The following is a 7690-nucleotide window of genomic DNA, read 5'->3' as shown; positions in this document are numbered from 1 at the left end:
TGTTGATTCTATTAAATGATTCACTATGAAGACCTAACTTCACTACGTCACTACGTGACCTCGTACGTCTCCAGCGTTATTGTCCTGTCACCAGCTGGCTCAGATCTTTGTTTATAAGTAGACTTAAGATGCGCGTGAACACTAGCGTCAGGTGGTCAATTTTCATAACGGCAAGGAAAGTTGTGTGAGTGCGCCACACCAGATTTTTTCTGTAGCTCTGCAGAGTAAAATAGCTTGGTATGAACAAAGCTTGAAAATCCTTCATCTAGCTGGGTGATGTTGAAATAGTTTGTACAAATGACGATAGATAGCAGCAGCTAGTGCTGCGGAAAAAGCTTGTTGGGCGGGCGGCATTTTGATAGAGCGCCGGATGAACTTCGTCAGTATTTGGTTAGCGTTACTGCCTTTGCCTTCTGAAGTTAGCTGGTCTCCAACTCAATTTTTGTCAACTAAGTGACTCTTTTAGTCTGCTATACATAGATATTATTTGTTTTTATTGGATATGAACCAGCAGAGATGCACACCACGTCTTTATAGAGTCTACAAACGTCAGCTTACCAGGTTAATACACGTTACTATTATATCCATGATAATATTAATCTAGAAATAAAAATAAATTATTCATCTTTAGGAGCCTGGTCTGGCAAACATTTATCAGAATCCACTACTTTTTCAAGGTTGATATTATATTTTATAATTTTGTATAATATTGGCTATAGCTTTTTAAAGCACATTTATGATATTATCATAGAGGAACAATAGCGTAAGTTATGCTATTGGTTCTCTATGATATTATTGAGGAGGATAATATTAAGATATTATTGTTAATTATATTTTGAGATCTTCCTATTCAAAAATGATTATTGATGGAATTTCTTGTCCGAAATAAGAATGAAACTTCCACTAAATATTTATAAAACATAAATTTAAAAATGTATTGTCTTTTTTCTTTAGGGCTACTCTTGAATATAAATAAAAATAGAAATCTAGGTACCCTTTTAAAATTGTTTAGTCACAACATGTTTTGGCTATATGATGTCATTATCAAGTGGTTGTTTTATTTTCCAATCACTTGACAATGACATCATGTAGCCGAAACATTTTGTTCAAAAACTAAACAATTTCAAAAGGATACTTGGATTTCTATTTTTCTATTTTTTAAATGTATATCTGATTTAAGTGGGAAGTTTATTTTGTTTTGGAAAAGAAAATTAAGTATTGGAAAATTGTAATATCATAGCTTTATTTATTTATAAATTTAGATTAATCCAGCTAAAACAATTATAATCATCAAGTACCCTTTATTTTATTGTAACACCAAGAAACTGAAGTTGCACCCTTCAGTCTGCTTGTACTACCACGGGTCGCGGGTTCGAATCCCGCAAGATCCCATCGAATAGGCATGGACGTTTAAACATCTCATTAAATCACGCTCGCACTTTTCATTACCCACGCACAAGCAAAAGGCTCATGTGGGAATCATCCGCAATAAAAAACCCATGAGCCATTTTAAAGTGTAAATGGAGAGTAAATGTAAGCTAGTATATTAATGTAGCTATTCTATACATTAATTTGATTGTTGAATTTCATAACATTGATATTGTGATATAACTGTGATAAATTTGAAATGTCATGAATGATAGAAATTCTAATAAAGTTGTAATAAATTCCATATCTCGGGCCACTCCCGTGTTTCGGACACGTTAAGCCGTCGGTCCCGGCTGCCTGGAAAACAGTCGTTAGGTCATGTTAGAGGCCCTGAAATTGATCAGTTGCGACCTGAAAACTCTGACAACAGACCTGAGCCAGCCAGGTCACTCGACATTATTATTATTATATTCCATATCTCGAAATCTGTATATACCGTATAAATATCTATATCTGTTCAGCTGAATTCGACATTGAGCAGTATTCATCTATTAATATCGGGGCACCGAGCTTCACTCATTATTTTTTATTGACTTTTGATAAACCAAACACAATTCTTTAAAATGATTGGGGAAGTACTAACAGGCACAGCCCAAAACTGTTTCTTTCCCGATTTTTATTTATACACTATAAATAGTCCAGAAAGTAGGTTATGTTCCATACACTTGAATTCAGGTTCAATTTTTTGTTCAAACATTTTAAAACGAAAAAATAATTATTTAGATTATATACAAACAAAATTCTATAACAAAATAACACCACTAATCACTTGAAATTGTCAAATAATGATCAACTTTGAAAATAAATTATGATATACTAAGAGGTATACTAGGTTTTAGGAGGATTATCATGTCATGTCAACAAATCAGATTATGTGGATCAAATCGATTGAATTGTCTAGCTAGATAAAATTTCTTGCTGATTGATTATGATTACACAGCTGGAAATAATTCTGTCTCTCTCCCACACAGGCACACGCATCTTCTGTTATCGAGAGACGACGAAATTATCATCTGTTTTCCAAGGATGAATTATTATCCTTTTACTTTCGTTCAGCGAGTTTTCCAAAGAATGAGACCTAGAGCAATCTAATCTTTATATCATAAACCTACTATGTTCCAAATTTCGTGAAAATCGTTAGAGCCGTTTTCGAGATCCGTAAAACATAAATAACCAGATATAAAAATAGCCAGATATAAAAATAACCAGATATATAAATACAGAAATTGCTTGCTTAATATAATAGGATTATTTGTTTTTAATTTGTTCTAAGTACAATCTACTTTCATTGTCACCAAATACGTGAATCAACACTCTGCTGACCATGACAATGAACTCTAAACATGAAAAAAACTTTAGTGTAAACAAATATTTTAGACGACAATCGGTTCATTCAGACGAAATCGTCATGAGAACAATACGATTCAAACAATCAGTTGAAATGTTGACAACGCCTTCGATAGTACTGAATAATCAACTAATACAAAACGCACAATGTTCAAAACGACAGCTACTTTATTCACTGTTAATAAACAGTAGAGATGGGAAGTTCGGATCACTTTACTGATTCGGGTCAGTCGTTCACGTTCACTGTCGCGACCCGTTCAAAAAGACCCGTTCAATTGAACGGTTAATTTCCTATAGCTTTCCTATAAACAAGCAAAAAAAAAAAAAAAAAAAAAAAAGGTTCACCACAGTTGATGTGTAAAAACAGGGGTTTACCCCAGTTGATGAACGGGTCAAATGAACGGGTTTTTTGAATAAATGTGATCCGGATCACTCGTTCACCTTAATGACCCGTTCAATTCGAACGGGTCATGACCGAACGACACATCTCTAATAAACAGAGAGTTTAAAAAATGTTCTTCGGGGTTATGAAAAATCACAGTCTTGTTCCATTATTGTAAGTGGAATAGTTTTTTTGTAATGAATTTTCGTAACCCCGGAGAACATTTTGAAACTCTCTGTACATCGGTCAGTTCTGATTGTCAGCATTGTTAGAATAGGAAGCATTGGTGCTATAGGTGAGGAATGCTGTCAGTTTGAATTGAATCTCACTACAAAAACTTCCTGACTAATTTTTGTTCTTTCACTTTGTGCTGTGTGGTCTATTGAGATGGTTAGCGTTTGTTAGAGCGGGGGATGGGGGGGATTTGAATTAGAAGATATTAATTCAACTTTCATTCATTGAATATTTACAATCACAAGCAATAAGATAACAAAAACACACAGCTTAGCAAGATAAAAAATAATGAAAAACATTTATAAAATGAACGAAATATTTTATCAGGAAAAAAACACGAATTAGGAATAATGAATAGGCTACTACTTGCTGGAAGTATACGGGTAATCCGAAGACCATAAATAGATTAAACATGAAATTTGTAAAAAAAAATGTTGAGTAAAATTTTCTTAAATATTTATTCATTCTTTATTGATTCATACAATAAGTTCATCATCAAAATGATAGGGAGAGACCAAATACGGTAACCTTGTGCTATTCCTCTCCCAAATTTAGATAATGCTACACACATAGTTAAAAAATAGGTTGTCCTATAGTTGTTCACTTCACGAAAAATGTCTACCTTAGTTTTCAATTTTCTATAAATATATTTTAGAAATGACAATAACTAAAACACTATCAGTCGAAATCCAATTTAAAGGATATGTTTGGAAAGAGGAAGAAATTTCCAATAAGATTCATATAGTTTGTTCCTTTGTTTGACGTTTTTGAACTTTTTATGAACGTTCAAGGTTGTAAAAAGCTCAAAGCCAAATTTCAAACACGTTGAACGCTCATAAAAGGTCAAAAACGCCAAACAAAGGGACAAATTATATTAATCTCTTCCTCTTTCTAACCATATCCTCAGAAAAACTAGATTTTGACTGATAGTATTCCAGTTATTGACGTTTTTTCAAGAATATCGAAAAATCAATATACAGAGTGATTCATAATTATGGTAAAATATTTTAATACGTGATAGTAGAGGTAAAAATAAGAAAAAAAGTTCATATAAACATATATCCATAAACGCTTCATTAGCGAGCTATTCAGGGTGAAAGATTTCGCCCGGAATTCAGTTCCTCTGGTGAAATACACCGATGCTGAATTGTTTGGGGACTAGTTTTTGAAAAACTTATGCTGAATTCATATGGAAAAATATCTGAAAAATTGAATAAAACTAGTCTGGAAGCTGTAGTGTGAGTAGTTTTTGAGAAAAAAGTTGAAATATGCAAAAAATTTAAGTAGAAGAACACAGACTTCTACGTTTGATGCCCAATAACTTTCTTTAATGACCAGTAAACAAATATTTTTTCGCAATAAAAATTGTAGGGAATTCAATTCTGAAAAGAATTATGTAAGCTGTGTAAACTAAATTCAAATAAAAGTTGAATAAAATGTATTCTTATGTAGTACATTACACCATAAAAATTTGCTGTTTTATGAGGAGAGAAATAATAACTCATAGGTTGTAGCTGATTGCAAATAAAATATTCGGTTTTTTATGAAAAGTTTTTCTTATATGAAAGCAGCATATCTAAATGACATTAAACTTATACCAAAAGACTAGTTAGATTATGCCATTAAGCCTGGGAGGAAGCTCAAACAGAAGTAGATGATCTCCTATGATTCCTGCCCAAATGTTTACTGAAAACTGATGTTGTGAAAGATTAGGATTGATGGCATGAGGATTCTCAGGCGCCCAAATATGTTGGTTGTGGACGTTAACGATAGCAGTTCTTGTAAAGTGTGCCTCGTCGGTAAATAAAACTATTGTTAAAAAGTTTGGGTAAACAATTTTCACTAAAAACCATTGTCAAATACTAGCACGGGGAATACAGTCTCGTGGCAATAGAGTATGAACTTTCTGGAGGTGGTATGGATGTAATTTCTGCTATTCTAGTATCCTCCAAATAATAGATTGATTGACATTAAACTGCACTGACAATTCTCTTGTGCTCTTCTCTGGATGTTCATAAATTTCATTAAGAACTTGTTCTTCTAACCCAACAGTCATAGTAGATCGGGGTCTGTCTGCATAAATGTGCTCTTTGGATATCAAAGAATCTGTTTCAGACAGACGTTGATGAATAGTGGCAAAAAACCTTGAACTTGGACATATTCGGTTAGGAAAGTTCTCTTGATACAAACGTCTTGCTTCAGTACTATTACAGTAGTGTCCCACTCCATACATTAAATGCATGTCAGCTAATTCGGAGTATGTATAATGTCTAAGATTACCTGCCATTTTTTAAAAAGTTAACACTCAACACGAAAGCAAAGTGGAATGGTTACAAATAACTGGTTAATAGATTAAACAAAAAACACAGCGCGGTTACAGTAGGCCTAACTTACAGTTTTTTTTTTGTTCAACAGTGAGCTAAAGTATTTTTGAAAATAATTTTCAGCTGATAATTTCATTTGAATATTTTCTTATTCAAAACATGATAAATCAGCTGTTTTAAAACAGCTGTTATTAAAATCCATGTTTTATTTGCAATCAGCTACAACCTATGAGTTATTATAGTTCTCTCCTCATAAAACAGCAAATTTTTATGGTGTAATGTACTACATAAGAATACATTTTATTCACCTTTTATTTGAATTTAGTTTACACAGCTTACATAATTCTTTTCAGAATTGAATTCTCTACAATTTTTATTGCGAAAAAATATTTGTTTACTGGTCATTAAAGAAAGTTATTGGGCATCAAACGTAGAAGTCTGTGTTTTTCTACTTAAATTTTTTGCATATTTCAACTTTTTTCTCAAAAACTACTCACACTACAGCTTCCAGACTAGTTTTATTCAATTTTTCAGATATTTTTCCTTATGAATCCAGCATGGGTTTTCAAAAACTAGCCCCCAAACAATTCAGCATCGGTGTATTTCACCAGAGGAACTGAATTCCGGGCGAAATCTTTCACCCTGTATAGCTTGCTAATGAAGCGTTTATGGATATGTTCATATGAACTTTTTTATTTTTACCTCTACTATCACGTATTAAAATATTTTACCATAATTATGAATCACCCTGTATATCGAAATCTAAGGACCTGCAGGACCTTCTATTCTTGGATGAGATTTCCACACATTCTTTTTAATTAAGTGCTAAGTACTATGAATATTTTATTGACGTTGCTGATGACTGTAGGCTATTGTCCGATAGCAAAATAATTAAATTGAATGAAAAAGACTAAGAAATTGTCAAAAAACCACAGATTTATTGATACTTAGAAAGACCGGTTCCGGTTATTACACCATTGTCAATCTCTGATAAACTGATAAACTTTGATGCAGAGTTTATCAGAGATTGACAATGGTGTAATAACCAAAAACGGTCTTTCTAAGTATCAATAAATCTGTGGTTCTTTGACAATTTCTTAGTCTTTTTCATTCAATATGAATAACTACCACAATATTCTCCTAAACTACACAGAAAAAATAAATCTATCTACCTATCTAATTAAGGTCGATATAAGAAAATTTGACTGAACATTTTTTGTTGTGAATTTCATGTAGTGTCACAAAGTGAATTTTTGTGACGGACGTAGAGCCGTCGACTAATGTATAATTTAGCGAATTTATTCTGTTTTAGAATAGGAATAGGATCGACTGCCGGATATATTTTGTTAGATTTGTAGTTGTGTATATGCACATCATCACCATCGTCGCCAATCCCTATGAATCAGCAGCAGCCGTATCATCAAAATGATAAGCGGCTACCGAGTCGGGTTGGTATCGCTCATCATGAAATTTCTGGAATAGAAATATTGTTTACCGGCCTGATTTAGTGTAGTAATTAGTTTCATTGTCATCATTTGCTGCACCCTTAGCATCAGGAGCAGCTGAGTCAAACCCTGTCACATGACCAGTGGCGTGATCGTCTTTTCAGACTCTCATTGGTCGGCAATCTTTTTTCCCCCGGCCTCCTAATTTTCAGCGACCGGGTGCTGCTTCAAGAAGACCTGGGAGAGAAGCAGTTGTTCGGTGAACGGGTTCGTGTACGGCTGCGTTCCAAGCGGCGCTCCTAATAGTGGTGTACTAGAGGGTTAATATTCTATTCTGTATTTTAGTGAATGGAATATTGTATGTCGAATTGCCGACTGTATTTGAAGGTGGATTTTCCTGGGGGATTTTCTTTCTTGTCGGTTACTTTTCCTAAATTCGTATCACTGGGGGTTAACGAGTTATCCTTGGTTTTGAAGCCTGTAAGGGACCTCAAGTTTGTGCTACAAATAGTTGAGTGGGGAATTTAGCT

General features: G+C 33.6%; 1 protein-coding gene across 1 annotated transcript in view; it reads left to right on the top strand.

Annotated features, from left to right (window-relative positions):
- The first annotated feature begins 376 nt into the window (after window positions 1-376).
- LOC111044597 (hexosaminidase D) overlaps window positions 377-7690 on the top strand; it is a 28808-nt gene continuing 21494 nt past the window's right edge. The window contains 1 exon segment of the mRNA XM_039428990.1: window positions 377-561. The gene's annotated coding sequence lies outside the window, so the exon portion shown is untranslated.

The sequence above is a fragment of the Nilaparvata lugens genome, chromosome 1, assembly GCF_014356525.2.
Source record: "Nilaparvata lugens isolate BPH chromosome 1, ASM1435652v1, whole genome shotgun sequence".
Classification (NCBI taxonomy): domain Eukaryota; kingdom Metazoa; phylum Arthropoda; class Insecta; order Hemiptera; family Delphacidae; genus Nilaparvata; species Nilaparvata lugens.
The sequence above is the reverse complement of the archived record's forward strand: the minus strand, read 5'-3'. Positions and strand labels throughout refer to the sequence as shown.